This window comes from Octopus sinensis, linkage group LG15 (assembly GCF_006345805.1).
Source record: "Octopus sinensis linkage group LG15, ASM634580v1, whole genome shotgun sequence".
In the NCBI taxonomy this organism is placed as follows: domain Eukaryota; kingdom Metazoa; phylum Mollusca; class Cephalopoda; order Octopoda; family Octopodidae; genus Octopus; species Octopus sinensis.
Window position 1 is genome coordinate 47198457 of NC_043011.1, and position 19477 is coordinate 47217933.

A 19477-nucleotide genomic window follows, 5' to 3' on the forward strand; every position below is an offset into this window, starting at 1 on the left:
AGTACAAACAAATAATGTATTAGTATGGCGCTCAGGAATATAAATAAAACAAGTCTTTTACGTTTCGAGCCTACGCTCTTTGACAGAAAGATACACGAGTTTTCATTAAAATTGTCCGACGAACAGGATTTGCGATAATTTTGTAGCTGTAATAAAATTATATATATATATATATATATATATATATATATTTATACATAAAGGATGATGATGATGATGATATATATGTGGAGGCGCAATGGCCCAGTGGCTAGAGCAGCGGACTTGTGGTCGGAGGATCACAGTTTCAATTCCCAGACTGGGCGTTGTGTGTGTTTATCGAGCAAAAACACCTAAAGCTCCACGAGGCTCCAGCAGGGGGTGGTGGCGACCCTTGTTGTACTCTTTCACTCCAACTTTCTCTCACTCTTTCTTCCTGTTTCTTGAGAAACGCTGTGATGCACTGGCATCCTATAGAGCTGGTGGGGAACACATACGCCACAGAAACCGGGCCCATGAGCCTGGCTAGGTTTGAAAAGGGCGCATAAATAATATATATATATATATATTCAGTTTTATGTATTGCTAAATGTCCGTCAACTTTGGGAATAAGTAAAATACAGAGAAAAGTTTTAATCCGAAAAATTCAAATATGATCGAGAAAATTTTAGTTTACAGAAAATGACGTAATGAGCCATTGCTGTTTTAACTCTTGAGAAAGAAAAGGAAGTAGAAAGGAAGTAAATACTTATATGAAAAACTTTTTTGTATCCATGCTTGTATGCACATATACATACACAGATGCACACACACATATATATATACATATATATATATATGTATGTATCTGTGTATGTATATGTGCATACGAGCATGAATACAATATATATATATATATATACATATGCACTTATACATATGTGCTCACACATGCACATCCAAGGATGTGGGTATATACGTGTAACTAGATACATGTTCATACACATGCAAATATTGATGAATACATACATATATGTATACAGACTCATATATATATTGGCACACACACACATGTATACATAAATATATGCACATAGCATAGATAAATAAGTGCATATATTCGTAAGTAAAGCGAAGTTTGACATACGCACACACATATATATATATATATATATATATATACAATAAGTAAATTTATACACGCACATACATATACACACATACAGATACATATATGTGTGCATACACACATATAAACATACACCCTTATACACGTATACACAAATTCACATTAATATATACATACACCTATAAAAAAATAAAAAAACACAAAAAATGCAAATGCACGCTGATAGAGATATAGACATATGTATATCTCTACGCATATATACATATACACACATGCACATACATGTGCATGTGTGCATATATATATAAGTTGCTATACATATATGTATGTATTCATCAATACGTGTACATATGCGCATGTATTTAGTTCATTTATATACTCACATACTTGGATGTGCATGTGTGAGCGTGTATAAGTGTATATATATGTGTATATATATATATATTATATATATATATATATATATTATATATATATATATATATATATATATATATATATATATGTATACATATGTGTATATATATATATATATATATATGTATACATATATATGTATACATATGTGTGTATATATATATATATATATATATATATTATATATATATATATATATTATATATATGTATATATATATGTATTTATATATATATGTATATACATACACATGTGTATCTGTATATGTATATGTGTGTATGAGTGCGAATACAAAAAACTTTTCGTCTAAGTATCACCTTCCTTTCTACTTCCGTTTCTTTCTCAACAGTTAAAACAGTAATGGCTCCTTACGTCATTTTCTCTAAGCAAGAATTTTCACGTTCGTATTTGAAATTTTCGCGTTTCAACTTTTCTCTGTTTTTTTACTCATTCCCAAAGTTGACGGACATTTAGCGAACGTAAAACTGAATTTCTAGTGAAACTTTTTATGTTTTTTTTTATTTCTTTATGTACCCGAAGAGACCCAGAATGGGTTGAAACATGTGTCATACTAAATAAAATCTTTTAATCCCATCTATTTAATAGACATAATGTTATATGAAAGGACAAATAAAAATGATGATAAATGAGGGAAACAAGCAACACCTGCTGATTGCTGGTCACCCGAGAACATTGATGGGTTTCTTTCAGTTTCCATCCAGCACATCCATTCACAAAGCTTTGCTTGATACAGGGCCATAGTTACAAAACAATTGTCCAAGGTGATTTGTAGTGGGACTGAATTTAGAACTTCATAGTGAGGGAGCAAGTCCCTTTACTCTACAGCTATGCATGAAGTTACATATATATATATATATATATATACTCAAAATAAGCAACAAGGATATCCATGGTAGTGAAGGACCTTCTACTACCATGTTCTTAATGATGAAATTAACCTCTCTGTCTATATATCTACCCTCTTTGTAATGTTGGCAAATGGAATAAGTATAAAAATGAACTTTGTCTATTTAATTAAAAAATTCTCTATCTGGCTGAAGAGTGATCTGCATTTTAAAACTGATGTAATACTTACATTGTTTAATAAAATGAAGTAGCATGAAACGATTGTACTACACTTCCTTGGATATCCTTGTTGCTTATTTTGATTATAATCACTCCATTTGATTTATATGGATAGTACCATACCAAATTCTGGTGCCTTTAACTTAAGTACCATATTCATCTGAATCTAAATTTTGCTGAACTTATATATATAAATGCTGGTGGCACACAATAAGTGCCATGCATGCATGGGTTGTTGCCAATGCTGCCTGACTGGCTCCCCATGCTGGTGGCATGTAAAATGTACCATCTGAACATGGTCGATGCCATTTTCCCTGCCCCAGTTGGCTCCTGTGCCTATATCATGTAAAAAGCACCATCTCAATGTGGCCGATGCCAGTGCTGCCTGACTGGCTCCTATGCTGGTGGCACGTAAAATGTACCCACTACACTCTCGGAGTGGTTGGCTTTAGGAAGGGCATCCAGCTGTAGAAACACTGCCAGATCAGATTGGAGTCTGATGTGGCCACCTGGCTTGCCGATCCCCAGTCAAACCGTCCAACCCATGCCAGCATGGAAAACAGACGTTAAACGATGATGATGATGATGTGTGTTTGTGTGTGTGTACATATTTTGACACACACATACAAACTGATATATGTTTGAAGGTGTGCAAAAGCATGTGTATACTTCCGGCTTTCAGTGTTTCAGCTAATTGAGATGAATAATTAAATTACACAATTTAATTCATCTTCCCCTCTTTAATTATAATGTGTCATTAATAAATATGACATACAGATCACAGTGAATTTAATAAAAATGTATATATCTTTTATAAAACTAACATAAAACAAAATGTAAATACACATTTTATCTTTTACTTGTTTCAGTCGTTAGACTGGGGCATCCTTTGATGAATTTTGGTCAAATGAATTGCCCCAATATCAATAATTTTGTCTTAAGCCTTGTACTTATTCTATCAGTCTCTTTTGCTGAACTGTTATGATAGAGGGATGTAAACACATCCCTCTATCATAGAAGGTGGTGAGCTGGCAGAAACGTTAGCGTACCAGGAGAAATGCTTAGAGGTATTTCGTCTGCCACTACGTTATGAGTTCAAATTCCGCAGAGGTCGACTTTGCCTTTCACCCTTTTGGGGGGGGGGGTCAATTAAATAAGTACCAGTTACGTACTGGGGTCGATATAAACGACTTAATCAGTTTGTCTGTCTTTGTTTGTCCCCTCTGTATGTAGCCCCTTGTGGGCAGTAAAGAAATAAGAGGGATGTAAACACATCAACTTCAGTTTTCAAGCAGTTTTGGGAAGAAACACAGACACAAAGATAAACACACATGTAGATATATATATGTGTGTGTGCGTTCATCCATCCATCCATCCATCCATATATATGTATATATATATCTGTAATATGTGATAGTTATTCAGTAGCCATGATAAAAGTCCGACTTTCGGATGTCAGGGTGGAAATCCACACCGCCATATCTTCAGTTATCCGGACATCGGAAAAGATGCTATGAAAATGACCGTTAAACAAAGGGAAATTACTGTATGATTGACCGTTATTAAGACAAAAGAGCTATTTGAATGACCCCAAAGTGAGGGGAGGAAGTAAAAGTAAGGGAGTTCATAGTATTCGCATAAGCAAGCATGTCCATACCAACACATGCACACCCGCACATCCATGTATATGTGCCTATAAGTATAATTGTCACATATTACAGATAAATTCCTCTATTTACATAATACCAAGGTCTCTTTCATTCTTTTGTTGTCTTACCATTTCTATCAAAAACAAAAAATAATATATATATATATATTATATATATATATATATATAAGAACACGACTTTTTCGTTGTTTAAGAAAAAAATCCATTTCCTTGTTTTGTGTTTATGTTTTCATTTCTCATTGTGTTCGACGTTTTTTTGGTGTCCTTTACCCATATATGCATGTATATATACATGTAGAGGTAGGTACGTACATATATGTATGTATATATGCATATGTTTTATTTATTTATTAATTTATATATATATATATATATATATATATATATATGACACGCTTCTTTCAGCTTCAATCTATCAAATCCACTCACAAGGCTTAGGTCAGCCCGAGGCTATAGTAGAAGACATTTGCCCAAGGTGGAATGCCATGTATCTGAACCCCAGACCATGTGGTTGGGAAGCAAACACCTTACCACACAGCTATGCCTGGGCCATATATATTAGATGATGTTTTTTCTATGCTGCCCATTTAGCAACATTTACATATTATATAGTTCATGAATTTAACGATTATGAATGTCTTGCCAATTTTCCATGCCTACATCTCTCTTTCCTCTTTCCTTCTTCCACTCTCTCTTTCTATATATGTAAGCTCAGTTTCTGAGAAATTGTAGATTCATTTCACTCAATAAAAACTGAAAATCCTGTGAAAAATTAGATTGAATTGAATACCTACGAAATGTATTTTTTCTTACTTTTTTAAGTTAAATTTTATATTTACACACAGACACACATGTGTCTATGTATGTATCTATGTATGTGTGTTTATGTACATGTGTGTATGTATATATGTATGTATGCATATATATAGAGAGAGAGATAGACAGACAGAGGCACACATGCATGTGTATAAATATATATATGCATATGTATCTATATGTAAATATGTATATGTGTATATATATATATATATATATATATATATATATATATATATATATATATATGAGTATACATATGTGTGTATATATACATATGCAAATACATTTATATAAATATACAAATATGTATGTATGTATATAATATATATATATATATATATATATATATATATATATATTATATATATACATACAAATATATATATATATATATATATATTGGTAAAAACGGTAAGATAACAAAAGAAAGAAAGAGACCTCAATATTATGTAAATACACACATATATCTATACATATATATATCTACACATACATATGTATATCTATATATATGTATATCTACACATACATATGTGTGTGTATATATATATGTATATATATATGTATGTATACATATACATATAAGAAATGAAAAGAAAATTCTTTTCAGTAAATACTTTTAAAGCATTAATTTTATTGAAACCATCATACACGCTACTACTACTGCTTCCTACCACCACCACTACCATCTTTCTTTGATTACGATTTCTTTTTGTACAAATCTTTTTGCAAATGTCGCATATTTATCGAAAAGGAGTAAAAACAAATACACAAAAGACATGCAGGCACACACACACACACACACACACACACACACACACATGTATTCTGGGTATGCTGGTTTTTGTGAACAAGCTTTACTTGGCCATAAATGGAATGCAATCTAAATGTAAGTTGTGCAGTGTGTGGCAAATTTTAACTATTTATATGTGTTTTTTTAAAATGCATGAGCTGCATCAGTACAGCAAATTCTAGTCCAATACAGGAAATGAAAAAAGTTCACTTCACTTGAGGATCTGTAAGAAGCTATCCATGTAAACTTAGAAATCACCACGTTCTTGAGCAAAGCTGGTTCCTTTATATTCAAGGATGGGAAAGAAGTGAAAACTTTTGGGCAAGAAGTGTCGTCAGTGATCAAGAGAAAGAAACCTTTTTAGTAATCACAGCAGCATCCCTGCCTTCCTGAGCTAGTTTTCCACCACATTTCTTAAAAATCGTGGTAGAGGCCTTGGTTTGGGGGTCACTCATGTCTAGAAACTGAGGTTGGGGGTAAGCAAGGGCATGCTCCCCAAAGAAAAGCCAGCTTCACAAAAGCCTCATGATAGCAAAGGAGCTAGCTCAAAGGTTGGGGTGGGCTGCACGTACCTTCATCAGTTGCTATGGTATTGAGGTAGATCCAAGAACATGTTCCCCAAAGAAAAGCCAGCTTCACAAAAGCCTCATGATAGCAAAGGAGCCAGCTCAAAGGTTGGGGTGGGCTGCACCTGTCTACATCAGTTGCTATGGTATTGAGGTAGATTTGACCACCCCCATTAACGGGGGCAAAACCTGGAATTGAAACACTGGATGATGATGATGAGTAGCAATGTTCATCAAGCAGAACCAGGGCATTCTGTTAACATTCCCAGGTGATTGATTGATGAATGTTATCACTTTGTTGATCAAGGCAATGGGAACTACAATCTGAAATGTGGTGCATGAGGATATAATGTAGGTCTATTTCACATCTAGTTAGATATGAGAGAACTGTTTGATTATGTGGCCCCTCTAACATCGCATACGTGGCCTCCTAATTATTTTGATTTGAAATATCCTGGAATGCTACATCTAAGGTATCATTTGGAAGGTGGAGTTGGATGGTTCCCAGGGCTATTGTTGAAGGAATTTACCCAAGCTGCAACAAAGTGGGATCGAACCTGAAACCATGCAGTTGGGAAGAAAACCACACAGCCATGCCTACACTGTGTGTGTGTGCATGTGTGTGTGTGTGTGTGCATGCTTCTTTAATCTTATACTTGTTCCAGTTATTAGACTGTGGTCATGCTGGGGCATTGCCTTGAAGAGTACTTAGTCAACTGAATGAATTGGCCTAGTGTGTTTTTTTAAAGCCTGGTAAATGCTGTATTGGTCTCTTTTACTGAACTGCTAAGTTACAGTGATGTAAGCAAGCCAACACTGGATGTCAAGCAATGGTAAGGGACAACCATACACACACACAAACATACACGTATATATTTGATGGGCTTCTTCCAGTTTCCGTCAACCAAATACACTCACAAAGCTTTGGTCAGTGCAAGGTTATAGTAGAAGACACTTGCCTAAGGTGCCATGGAATGAGACTGAACCAGGAACCATTTGGTTGACAAGCAAACTTCTTACCACACAGATAAGCCTCTGCCCGCATTTTATATATATTTGTATATTATATATATGTATGTATATAGACACGAGCTCTACAACATATATCAGTTACATTATTCCTGTGTTATAAATATTATATACTTACACATTTTCTTAAAATATGTGTTTTTGTGTGTTTATGTAGGAATGATAAATTTACAAAAATTAATATCAAAATTTGAAGAAACAACAGACAATAAAATGACTCAAACTTTCGGTAAATTCAAATTTATTATACATATCATGTATTGGGATAACTGGGGCTATAAATTTCATTTCTTGAAGCTTATTCAACCGGTTATTAAGATAGAAGGATTCACAGATATTTATACCAGAAGATTTGTTCATAAAAGTGGGTGGGAATCAGAGGGTTCATTTATGTAAGAGGATATTGGTATAAATATTTTTTATCTTGAGAAGGAGTGGGAGGTTACATTTTAAGGATGACTGTATATGTTATAGCAAAATAGAAAGGAAACAGAAAGGAGTAGAAGAAGAAAAATAGTGGGATAAATGGGATTCACTTCTGTGGATGGAAAAGAAAGAAAAAAGGAGGGTACGATAAAGAGGGAAAATAAAGGAAAAGCAAAAACGAAGCAAACATGGAAAAAAAAAGATGAGGGGTGAGCAGGAAATAAAACGATAAACGTTGTCCTTTTCAAGCCTAGCCAAGCTCATGGGCCCGGTTTCCTGGTTTCTGTGGCGTATGTGTTCCCCCCAGCTGGATGGGATGCCAGTCCATCGCAGCGTTACTCAAGAAACAGGAAGAGAGAGAGAGTGAGAGAATGTTGTGGCAAAAGAGTACAGGATTTATTCTTTGTAAGCCTAGTATTTATTCTATCAGTCTCTTTTGCCGAACCGCTAAGTTACAGGAACATAAACACACCAACATCAGTTGTCAAGTGAAAGTGGAGGGACAAACACAGCAAACACAGACACACAAGTACACACACACACATATGTATATGTGTATATATATATATATATATATATATATATATATACGATGAGATTCTTTCAGTTTCTGTCTACCAAATCAAATCCACTCACTTAGTTGGCCCTAGGCTATAGTAGAAGATGCTTGCCCAATGTGCCACATAGTGAAACTGAATACAGAACTATGTGGTTGGGAAGCAAGCTTCTTACCACACAGCCACTCCTAGGCCTATATACAGGCATACCTCACCCGATGTCATTAATTGGTTCCAGGAGAACTAACTTGTCTCTAGGCTAGTCTAGGCTGAATTTACTTTACTCTAGGCTAAACCAATAATAACCATTCCCATTTCTGTACTTTATGAAAGCATTTTCAATAATACATTGTTAATGAAAAGCGATTATAAGCTTACAAACAAATGATTTTTATTTTTTAATACAGTACATCATCATCATCATCATCATCATCGTTTAGCATCCGTTTTCCATGCTAGCATGGGTTGGACGGTTCAACTGGGGTCTGTGAAGCCAGAAGGCTTCATCAGGCCCAGTCAGATCTGGCAGTGTTTCTACGGCTGGATGCCCTTCCTAACGCCAACCACTCCGTGAGTGTAGTGGGTGCTTTTTACGTGCCACCCGCACAGGTGCCAGACAGAGCTGGCAAACGGCTACGAACGGATGGTGCTTTTTATGTGCCACCGGCACGGGGGCCAGGCGAGGCTGGCAACGGACACGAATGGATGGTGCTTTTTACGTGCCACCGGCACGAGGCCAGTCGGGGCGGCACTGGCAACGGTCGCGAACGGATGGTTCTCTTACATGCCACCGGATCTGGTAACACATCTGCAACTTCCATTGATCGATTTCGATTCTGATCCTCACTTGCCTCAACAGAAAAAAAAAAACAGCAATCTAAATTTACGAATACAGTTTGGTAGTGCTTACCGTACATCGCGAATGCTTTATTTATGAATGCAGTTTGCAATAAGACATGGTAAAATAAAAGCCTTTTTGAAACTTAAAAAAACAAATTCAGTAATCTTTATTATTTCACAATAGTAAAAAAATTAATTATTTTTAATTTACTAATATGACCATACAATTTGGTGATTCCATGACTTCTTGATTTCGTTCACTAAGCTACACTACTTTATGGTGTGTATCTTAACATTTACTGTACATATTTTAATATGATTGTATGTGCTTTTATTCTTATTTGTCGTACAGTAACATGATTTTATGCACTTTTAACGGTTTTCTGGTGATTTTACACTACCAATATTCGTGGTGGACAGAGGTAAAGTTGAGTAAAGTGACTAAATTTATTTTAATTTTTCCGTATATTATTTTTGAAAACTAATGTATAATTGAAACGACTTAAGCTGAGGTATGCCTGTATATATATTATGTATATGTACTCTGCATTGCATTAGTATGTGAGTTTTGTGTATGTGTTTGTGCATGTGAATAGTAGATGTAGGTGAGTTAATATATATATGGAAGGTGTGTGAAGTTAATAAAGCTGTATAAGCATATTTGTGTAGTATCTGTATGGTTGTTGCATGTATATACACTTGCGTCAGAAATTAATTAGCACTTCTCAAATTTCTACATTAAATAGGTTAAATCAATTAACCTATGAGCTGTTCAAAACGTCTTACGCGATGAGAAAACTTAGTATGGTGTGATTTCGGTCCTTGCGAGGCACTACCTATATCTATTAAACAAAGGAAGATTTGTCTGCATCCGCACTCCAAGTTGTTGTTGCACTGCTATGTCAACATCATAAGGCTGTAGACTCTCAAACTGCTCTGCAAACAAAGTTACATCATCGTTCTGCGCAACAGTGAACTCGCAACAAAGCAATAGTTCGAGATATGGCCACTAGGTGACAGCACATACCTTGAGTGAAGAGCAAATCAAGGGTGCTAATTAATTTCTGACGGTAGTGTATATGCATGTATTTGTATGTGTTCTATACATGCATGGCTTGTAGTAATAGCATATACACTGCATATTTATGACAATATAGTTGCATGGGTGTCTATGTATGCATGTATTTATGTAAGTATGAAGGTATATATATATATATATATAAATTTAAACATACATGAATGTTGAGTGCTGTAGATATAAATATGCATGTGTAATTTCGTATGTATGTGCATACGTGTATATATGTATGCATGCTTGCATGTATGCCTGAATGTGTGTGTGTTTACATGTATGAATGTATGTATGTTTGCATGTATGTCTGTATGTTTGCATGTATCTATGTATTTATGAATGTATGTATGTTTGCATGCATGTATGTATGCATACATGTATGTATGTATGCATGTGTGATGTTTGCATGTATGTATCTATGTATTTATGAATGTATGTATGTATGTTTGCATGCATGTATTTATGTTTGTTTGCATGTATATATGTTTGCATGTATGTATGCATTTATGAATGTATGTATATATGTTTGCATGTATGTATGCATTTATGAATGTATGTATATATGTTTGCATGTATGTATCTTATTTCTTTATTGCCCACAAGGGGCTAAACATAGAGGGGACAAACAAGGACAGACAAGGAGATTAAGTCGATTACATCGACCCCAGTGCATAACTGGTACTTAACATATCGACCCCGAAAGGATGAAATGCAAAGTCAACTTCGGCCGAATTTGAACTCAGAACCTAACAGCAGTAGAAATACCACTAAGCATTTTGCCAGTGTGCTAACGCTTCTGCCAGCTCACCGCCTTTCATGTATGTAAGCACGCATATATATTTGCATGCATGTATATATGTATGTATCACCCTATTTATTTTTATTTTTCTCTCTGTATTTACCTGAGTGTGATGGAGCTGAAATAACAAATACTAAAGTAACTGTCAATTAGTTTCAATATGTCGATATTAAACTTATATTTCTAAGGTCAGTGGTTATTACTATAAATAATACCATTTCCAGACTGTTAACCTCATCTTATCTGAGGTACTATCATTATTAGGAAGCAAAAAACAAACAAAAAAAAGAAAAATGCTTTACTGTATTTGTTTCATTTAGCTTTTTATATTCTGATTTGAAATCCAACTAATTTTAGTTTCCTTTTTAATCCTTTCAGGGTCAGTGAAATAAAGTACCAGTCAAATACTAGGTTTTTTTTGCCATTAATTAACCCCACCGCCACTTTTAAAATTGCTCACAAGTGGCTGGGTGGTAAAGTAGCTTGCTTACGAACCACATGGTTCTGGGTTCAGTCCCACTGCGTGGTACCTTGGGCAAGTGTCTTCTACTATAGCCTCGGGACGACCAAAGCCTTGTGAGTGGATTTGGTAGAGGGAAACTGAAAGAAGCCCGTCGTATATATGTATATATATACATATATATCTGTGTGTGTGTTTGTGTTTGTCTCCCCAGCATCGCTTGACAACCGATGCTGGTGTGTTTATGTCCCTGTAACTTAGCAGTTTGGCAAAAGAGACTGATAGAATAAGTACTAGGCTTACAAAGAATAAGTCCTGGGGTCAATTTGCTTGGCTAAAGGCGGTGCTCCGGCATGGCCACAGTCAAATGATTGAAACAAGTAAAAGAATAAAAGAATTATTATCATTATTATATTAGGGTGGTAAGGTGGACAAAATGCTAAGTGGTGGTGAGCATGTTGGCATTTCATCCACCTTTGCATTCTGAGTTCAAATTCCACTAAGGTTGACTTTGCCTTTCATCCTTTTGGGTTTGATATATTATGTACCAGCTGAACACTGGGAATTGATGCAGTCGACTCGAGCCCACTCCAAAATTTCTGGCCATGTGCCTTTAGTATAAAGGCTTATTATTATTAGGGGTTAGCCATATTTAAATGGCAAATATACATCACGATGTGTTGCAGCTACTGTTTATAACTCGCTCTAAGATTTATTATTGCTTGCTTACACTTTTTCGATATCAGTGTCTGTACGATACTGGAAAAAGGATATGTATTTGTGAAGGGAACCTACTTTTCATTGACAACTGTGATTGTCACATGCTGATGACAGGTCAATAATCAGAAACTCGAGTCCGTGTGTATCATAAGTTGAAGATGGGAAGGATGGCTTCCCTTTGCAAATACTGATAGGGCACAGTAATTGTGTCTATAGCCAGCTGGAGGAGGTGTCCTCCTGGGGCTACAAACTACAGTAGCATCCACCCTTAGGGGTAAGCCATATTTAAATGGCAAATATACGCCTTATTATAATTATTATTATTAGTAATAGTAAGGCTGTGAGCCAGTGGAATCGTTTGCACACTGGATGAAATGCTTAGCAGTATTTCATCCGTTGCTATTATCTGAGTACAAATTTTGCTGATTTCAACTTTGCTTTTATCTTTAAAAAGCAAGGTGAAGGCACATGGCTCAGTGGTTAGAGCATTAGGCTCACAACTACGAGGTAGTGAGTTCGAATCCCAGAGTAGGCCGTGTTGTTTTCTTGAGCAAGTCACTTTATTTCATGTTGCTCCAGTTCACTCAGCTGTAGAAATGAGTTGCAATATCACTGGTGCCAAGCTGTATTGGCCTTTCCTTTGCTTTGGGTAACATTGGGGGAGTGGGTGACTGCTGGTCTTCCATAAACAACTTTGCCTGGACTTTTGCCTTGGAGGGGAAGTTTGTAAGGGCAATCGCCCCATGATCGTTCATGGCTGAAAGGGATCATTATCTTTTACTCTTTGAGGGTAGACAAAACGTTGCTGTATTGCATTTCAGTAAATTTTATGAAAAAAGAGTGAAACTGGTATGGCTAAATGTGCCTACACTGACTCCATGGTTGTAGATTGATGTAAGAACTAAGAGAAGATATTTGTCTTTGGTACATTATGATCATCTGAGGTTTTGTGTGCAGGGTTATGCATAGCCCTGTATAGATGCTTCTTATTTTGGGAAGTGCCTCATGGGTCAATTTAGAGCCCCACACACAAGTTAATAATTAAAGCTTTATGATAATCTCAATTTGGCAAATTATATAATAATTATAATGATAATAATAATAATAATAATAATAATAATAATAATAATAATGAAATTATTGTATACAGTGCGCAGGTATGATTTTTGAAGTTTTGATTAATGTTAATTAAACACAGTATATAATTTTGGACATTTTATAATCTCAGTTGAATAATATATAAAATTAAATTGCTGATAATCTCAGTTAAATGTTTATATTATAATACTAATCAAAGAGTTGAGAAATAATAGAATAAACAAAATAGAAATATCTAGAGATGGCTTTTTTTCCCCCCTCCACTCTTGTCTTATGTTTTATTGCCAAACATGAAAGGAACATTTATCATGTTGAAATGTTTGTTATGGAATCACAGGATTGGTGAACAAAGAAACATCTCAGTTGGAAATCATCGAATCATATTGGCATTATCCGCTTCACTTGTCAAAAACTGTAAACTGTAATCAACACACACACATACTAATAAATAATAATAATAATAATAACAATAATAATAATAATAATAATATTAATAATAATAATATTAATAATAATAATAATAATGATGATAATAATAATAATAATAATAATAATAATAATAATAATAATAATAATAATACACCTGATATGTTGGGTTTTTGATATTTGTTGCCACTGAGCAAACTTGCAGCGCAAAGGGAGTATGACGTCATAACATCTAAGGGAAATAATTCATGGAAGCAGCAGTTTTTGTTTAATGAACTAAATGATTCTGCAAAAACAGTGGAATCCTACCCGCAAGTCTTGTGATGGGCTGTGTTTGCAAGCAGTACTACAAAAAAATTCAAACTGTGAAATAAATAAATTGTATGCTGTGAGGAAAAGAGAAATTTAATATTTCAGCCAGAACCCTATATCAGCGAGAGGGGTGAGTGTTTACTAAAGATATTCATGGATAAACAATTTATTTTGAAAATGACAACATTTACTACAAACAAATTCCTCAAAATGATTTCATGTGTTCCATCACCATAACATGAAAATATAACCATACAATTCAAACCAACATTATTTACGTTATTTACATTTGACGGATATTTGTCCTCATCTTGTTTGTTGTTAACATGTTTCGGCTGACATATTCTCCAGCCTTCATCAGGTGTCTTGGGGAAATTTCGAACCTGGGTTTTCATTCCTAAAGTATTTTTCAATTTTATTATTATTATTATTATTTAGGTCACTGCCTGGAATCGAGCTCGAAATCTTGGGGTTAGCCTGCGCCCTTAACCACTACGGCATGTGCCTGTGGGCATATGAATGCCGGAGGGTATATGAGCCGAAACGTTGTGTTAATAACAAACAAGATGAGGACAAATAATTCCTCATCTCTTAAATCTATCTATCCTTTCAGTCGAAATCGACTCTCGGTTACTTGATGGATCAGTATTCTCCAGCCAGCTCTATCCTGGGTCACCTTTTACAGATTGGCTATGGCCATACACATGTTACTCTTGATGGTATCAAGCCAGCGGGTTCTTGGTCGGCCTTTTCCTCTCTTGCCACTGACCATTTCGAGCATGATGTCTTTCTAAAGGGTTTTTCTCCGCATAATATGACCAAAATATGCCAATCTATGCTTGGTGATCCTAGCTTCTAGCATTCACATCAAAGCCAAACCCAACAATATCACATTGTTACAAATCTCTTAAATATAGAACTGAATTCAAACTAAGTTTAATAAGGGCGACTTGCTGTAGATTCTTACTGTAGTAAAACATGAATGTGAAGGCATGTGGCCTAGTGGTTAATGTATACAGCTCATGATCATAAGGTTATGAGTTCAATTTCTAGCAGCATTCTGTGTCCTTGAGCAAGACTCTTTATTTCACATTGCTCCAGTGCACTCATCTGGCAAAAATGAGTTGTCACACTCTGTGTCATTCTGAATCTCCTCGGGAACTATGTAAAGGGTATATATGTCTGTGGAATACTCAGCCACTTGCATGTTAATTTCAACTGGAATCCTTGTCATCATAACTGATGCTGTGTCAGTTATTAAACATGATGTTTATGGGGGGTTTGTTTCTATTATTTTAGAGAAGAGGTAGAATGGTCAAGTAAGTGAACCACTGAAATACTAACTCATAATTTGTTTCTTTCATACTATAGATTTAAGCAACTGGTTAAGATGTTCAGTCTCTAACCATGTGGTTTCAGGTTCAGTCCAACTGCAAGGCACCTTCAGCAAGTTTCTTCTGCGAGGCTGAGCAAAACCTTGTGAGTGAATTTGGTGGACAGAAATTCAAAGAAGTCCCCTGTATGTATGTGAATGCATGCATATGTCTGTACTTGTGTCTCACTGTCTTGACATCTCATGATAGGTGTAAATTTGCATTCCTATCATACAGGTGTATCTTTCATTTCTTATTTCCTGTGTAATTACGTCTGGAAATATTAACCTGCTTTGAAACAGGTGGATGCTGCTAACAGAATGGCATCTGTCCATACAAAATCTGCCTCAACCAATTCCATCTGACCCATGCAAGTATTGGAGAGTGAAAGTTAAAATAACGATGGTGATAATGATATCTGATACACACACACATATACCTACCTACCTACCTCCCCCTCTCTCTATGCTTACATACATACATACATACATACATACAACATATATATATATATATATATATATATATATACTGCTCTACAAGAGTGTAGTTCTCCGGATTTATGTTTTCTACAAATGATATATATGTATATATATATATATATATAATATCTGATATATGATTTTATATTTTTCACTGGCTCTTGTGCAGGTGGCACATAAAAAGCACCATTTGAGCATGGCTGTTGCCAGTACCACCTAACTGGCCCTCGTGCCGGTGGCACATAAAAGCACCCACTACATTCTCGGAGTGGTTGGCATTAGGAAGGGCATCTAGCTGTAGAAACTTTGCCAGATCAGATTGGAGTCTGGTGCAGCCATCAGGTTTGCCAGACCCCAGTCAAATCGTCCAACCCATGCTAGCATGGAAAGCGGACATTAAACGATGATGACGATGATGATTTTTCATATGTATCTGACTATTATATCATATATATTTTTATATATCACATATATGTCCGAAAAAACAATGAATTCTGTATTATTCTGTTCATTTAATTAGGGGGGATAACCTCTAATCTTTATTGCAATGTGATAGTCTCATGTCCTCACCACAGAAAACTTTTTATCATTGATATAAGAGATTTTGTGAGGATTGTATACTGTAAAGCTAATGAATGATTAATTGAAAGACGGCAGACTTGCCTAGACAATACCATTTTATGGTCAGAAAGTTTAATTTTGACTGAGAATGTTAGACATGCTGTGAGAATATAAATATATCACAGCCCAAATATTTGAATCATGTGCGGAAAAAAAAAAGAAAGAAAGATCGATCTACACAGCTTAATTGTGTCAAAAGAGCATTTGGAATATGGAATATGTTACTGGTCAGTCTTCTAAATCCCCCAAATTAGCTATATGGCCTCGTAGTGTTGCTGGAGCTTCATGATGTCTGAATATAGCAACAATCATTCTTTTGAATGGCAATGAGCAATCTAAGTAGTCTTTAATGTGTTACAGAAGCTTTGCAAAAATTTATTCCCGAAGTGGATGGAAATCTCATCAGATGTAATATTAGATCCACTGAAGTTGCTAATCTTGTCACTGTTAGAGGAGACCAGTGGCAAAGGTGAACAGACTTATATTGGAAGTAGTATAGCACATGTATTGTGAGTCAAATGTTATGTGTGTGTGTGTGTGTGTGTACATATACATAATAATAATGATATTCAGTCACTTCTCAAAACAGAGGTAGTTCACTTGACTGAGCAGCTGAAATACCACAAACGATGATGATATATATATATATATATGTATATAAAAGTAACATCGAAGGATCAAGGTATAGGAAGAAGGCTATTTTCAAGTAAATCGTAGAAAATATAATAAAATAACTTTCAGGAAAAATAGCAGTTTATAGAGGTGGAAGGTTGCAGATTTTTTTCATATCAAATTATTGTAAGGTGAAAAAAATTGTTTTATATTTCACAGTAGGCAGCCAGGAGACTTGTAAGTAAAATTCAAGAATTAAGGAATGGAGTAGATAATATCTGGGCTACACATGTTTCATACACACACAAATGCTACTGTGTGTATATATATATATAAACAAAATACAGTAAATGAATTGATTGCATCGCAATCCTTAACATTTATATATTAACTTTGTTGGGTACTTCACTAGAAGGTATATTGGATATATGTTATCCCATGGAGGGTTGCATTTACAACCCCTATCTCAATTTGTATATATATATATATATATATATATATATATATATATATATATTCATATAAAGTTAATCCAAACATGAAAACACAGAGAAAACACAACAACGCGAGGACGTGGAACAAATATAGTATTATTGGACGCTCAGGAAGGAAGGGAAGAAGGAGGGTTTTACGTTTCGAGCGGAGCTCTTCGTCAGAAACATAGGAGAAGGAAAGATCCAGAGAAGGGAAAACGGAGGGGAAAAAAATCGCCAATGGTACACACGCGGTCGTGCGCACGTGTGTGTGTGTGAGATATGTAAATACACTAACATATATGCAATACATGGTATATGTATGCTCACATGTTTGTATGTATGTAACACACTCCTTGCTCACTTCTCTCCCCAAACCCAGCCACAAATAATCATTGAATATTTTAGAGGATCAATTTTTACGGAACCAACCAAAGTCATATGAAGAGATACAAACAGTTATCAACAACACAGAAATTCATAAAATTTGTCATATATATATATATATATTAAGGTGTAAGTAGCTTGCTAACCAACCACATGGTTCCGGGTTCAGACCCACTGCGTGGCATCTTGGGCAAGTGTCTTCTGCTATAGCCCCAGGCTGACCAATGCCTTGTGAGTGGATTTGGTAGACGGAAACTGAAAGAAGCCTGTTGTATATATATATATATATATATATATATATATATATATGTATGTGTGTGTTTGTGTGTCTGTGTTTGTCCCCCTAGCATTGCTTGACAACCGATACTGGTGTGTTTACGTCCCTGTCACTTAGCGGCTCGGCATAAGAGACCGACAGAATAAGTACTGGGCTTAGAAAGAATAAGTCCCGGGGTCGATTTGCTCGACTAAAAGGCGGTGCTCCAGCATGGCCGCAGTCAAATGACTGAAACAAGTAAAAGAGTAAAAGAGTAAAAGAGTAATACATATATATATATATAATATATATATATATATATATATATATATATACCTATACACACACACAGAGATATTCAAAGACACACACACACATAAGATAATATATAAATGGTATATTGAAATAACAGGAATAGAACAATAAATAAAGAAGAATTATGAATAACTTTCAGAAATAATAAAGTAGAAATACTTGACTGTGTCTATGAAAATGGAAAATTCATTGAACAATCTCAAGTCTAGTGAGGAAATTGACAATTTCTGTGATGTATGTTTATATGTATGGAGTTAAGTGTGTATATGTGTATATCTATCTATCTATATACACACACACATATATATATATATATATATATATATTATATATATATATATATATATTATATATATATATATATATATATATATATATATACATATATATATACCCATATATATCCTTATATATATATATATATATATATATTATATATATATATATACCCATATATATATCCTTATATATATACATACCCTTGTATGTAAATGGACATCCATATATATATATACACCCATGTATATAAATGTATATCCATATATATATATATACATATATCCATATGTCCATATATATATATTTACACGTGTATATATATATCCATAAAGGTAAATGTATGTTTATATATATTTATACACATACATACATATATATACATATAGACACATGCATATATAATCCATATGTACATATTCATATATATATATACACACACTCACACATATATACACACACATATGTGCAAAGTTTATATACACATGTTTATGATTACATGTACT